Source organism: Echinops telfairi, unplaced genomic scaffold (genome assembly GCF_000313985.2).
Source record: "Echinops telfairi isolate 266 unplaced genomic scaffold, ASM31398v2 ScPeMD7_19;HRSCAF=73, whole genome shotgun sequence".
NCBI lineage: Eukaryota > Metazoa > Chordata > Mammalia > Afrosoricida > Tenrecidae > Echinops > Echinops telfairi.
In genome coordinates, this window is record NW_022103916.1 from 12833 (window position 1) to 15577 (window position 2745).

General features: G+C 39.7%; 1 pseudogene; it reads left to right on the plus strand.

The window, feature by feature from the left end:
* Positions 1–60: 60 nt before the first annotated feature.
* Positions 61–983, plus strand: LOC101649754 (annotated as a pseudogene).
* The last annotated feature ends 1762 nt before the right edge of the window (positions 984–2745 follow it).

Consider the following 2745-nt stretch of genomic DNA (forward strand, 5'->3'; position numbering starts at 1 on the left):
CAACTACATAGATGCTCAGTTTGAGGCCTATCTCCAAGAGGAGCTGAAGATTAAGCATAGTTTCTTTAACTACCATGATTCTCGCATCCACGTGTGCCTTTACTTCATCTCACCAACTGGCCACTCGCTGAAGACACTCGACCTCTTAACCATGAAGATCCTTGACAGTAAGGTGAACATTATACCGGTGATTGCCAAAGCAGATGCGATTTCTAAAAGTGAATTGCAGAAGTTTAAGATCAAGCTTATGAGTGAACTGGTTAGCAATGGCGTCCAGATATACCAGTTCCCGACAGACGATGACACTATTGCTAAAATCAATTGAATGAATTAAATTAAAAATCAATTAAAATCAAAATTAATGCACATTTGCCATTTGCTGTTGTGGGAAGCATGGATGAAGTCAAAGTCGGCAATAAGATGGTCAAAGCTCGTCAATACCCGTGGGGCATTGTACAAGTGGAAAATGAGAACCACTGTGACTTTATAAAGCTCCGGGAGATGCTCATTTGTACAAACATGGAAGATCTGCGAGAACAGACACACACCCGGCACTATGAACTTTACAGACGTTTCAAACTGGAGGAACTGGGCTTTAAAGACATGGGCACCGAGAACAAGCCTGCCGTGTTCAGGAGGCCTATGAAGCCAAAAGACACGAATTCTATGGCGAGCGTCAGAAGAAAGAAGATGAGATGAAGCAGATGTTCGTGCAGCGAGTGAAGGAGAAAGAATTCATACTGAAAGAAGCAGAGAAAGAGCTTCAGGCCAAATTTGAACACCTCAAAAGAATTCACCAAGAAGAGAGAATGGAACTTGAGGAAAAGAGAAAACTTTTGGAAGAAGAAATAACTGCTTTTGCCAAAAAGAAAGCTACCTCTGAAATCTACCAGAACCAGTCTTTTCTTGCCAGTGGCACCAGGAAAGACAAGGATAGGAAAAACTCCAATTTTATATAAGACAGCATTCTAGGAACTGCATAACAGAAGATCATTAAAAGTAAAAGTTATTAAGAAACTAGAAGTATGCTTTGGTTTTCTTTGCTGTGTTACTTACTGGTTCTCCCTCTGGTGAATAGACATGATAATTGCTGTCTATCAAATATTTTCAAATACAAGGTAAATACATAAGCCAGGGTGGATGGTAATACTTAGATAGGGTCAGTGTTTTTAGACATCTGTAAGTTGCTGGTTAGAGATGGTTTCCCCTGTTGCCAACTTAAAGTAACGTTGCAGTGCATGAGACCAAAGAGACGAGCTTCAGTGCCCTTCGAAACACGGACCTGCCTGTTATGGCATCTGCCGCCATTTGTCTCCCCAGACCACCTTTTCTTTTTGTCCTTGTACATGTTAAACAGCCAACTTTGGATATAGGTTTTAAAATATATCATATGCCAAAACTGTCTTAACTTTTGAATATTTTGTAGTCACTCTTATCTTTTGCTATGATCTAGTTGATATTATCCTAAGCTTTTGTATCAAATTATATAGCATGATGACCTTCCAGGCTTTAGTGTGACTGTGTTTAAAGGTAAAATCATCCAGGTATAATAACTTTTTTTCTACTTCAAATACCTTTTGAAACTGGGTGTGTCACATGAGTTACCTTAGGATGTATTTTGTAGTTACTGTTTAAAACTTCTAAAAAAACAAAACAAAGCAAAAAACGTCTGTTCTAGGAAAAATAACAAGGTGGAATCATTCTATTAAAGACTTAAAAAAAAGTGATTATGAACCCCTAAATAGTCTGTTTAAAAACCCAGGTAATTCAAATCTCGAGATATTTCAATTCAGAGTGCCTTAGTATTCTCAGACCAAGTGAATGGTTTCTAACCTTTTTAAATACAGTCTCCCTCTCTCTCTCCCTCTCTCTCTATATATACATATACATGTACACACATACAGATACACATGCACATATATATACTTAACAATTACATAATTTCTCATTTTTTGTACTTGAAAACTTTTAAATAAAACTGACATTTTACTGCTGAAAAATAAAATTTGCTCCATATTGATCAAAAAAAAAAAAAAAGAAAGAAAGAAGAGATTGTAGTTAGTTCAGGGACATTTTGTTGGCTTTTAGGTGTGTTTTCCAGTTGATTCTGTTGGGGCACCAATCTCTGGCCTCAAAGTCTATTTTCAGTATTCCCTGAGGACTTCGTTGCTCTGTTCCCCTTGCTGTTCTGTTCCACGCCCTTAGTGTTTTGCCTTGATGTGGTGGGATCAGATCGGACGGAATTCCCACACTGTGTCTCTAGTGTTGTCCCCTGTAGGGCTATGGGTCAGTGAGGGATGTCGTGTCTCATAGTGGGTGTGATCATCTCTGTGAATTGGCTGCTCTGAGCTGGAATATCGTCCTCAAGGCTTGGTGGGCCAGGATGTGCTCCACTCTCTCTTCCTACCCCTTCATATGCTCCTGTGTGCTCTGATCAGACATGTCTTTCTCCCAGAGCTGCAGATTCGGTGCTGTCCTCTGAAATAAATTCTTCTGGGGAGAGGCGCATATTTTACATTCTTACACTGCCTTGTGGCAGGAAAAAGAATATATGATGACCACAGGAGTGCCAATTACTCATGGCAACCAAATTCCTCAGCTTTTACAGGCTACTCTACTTCCACAACAAGCAGCTATTCTTCACTGCAAGGGACACCAACATTCCAATGATCCTATAGCAATAGGAAACAGCAAGCAGACACTGAAGCCAAGAAAGCCACCCTACAGACCACATGCAATTTACAA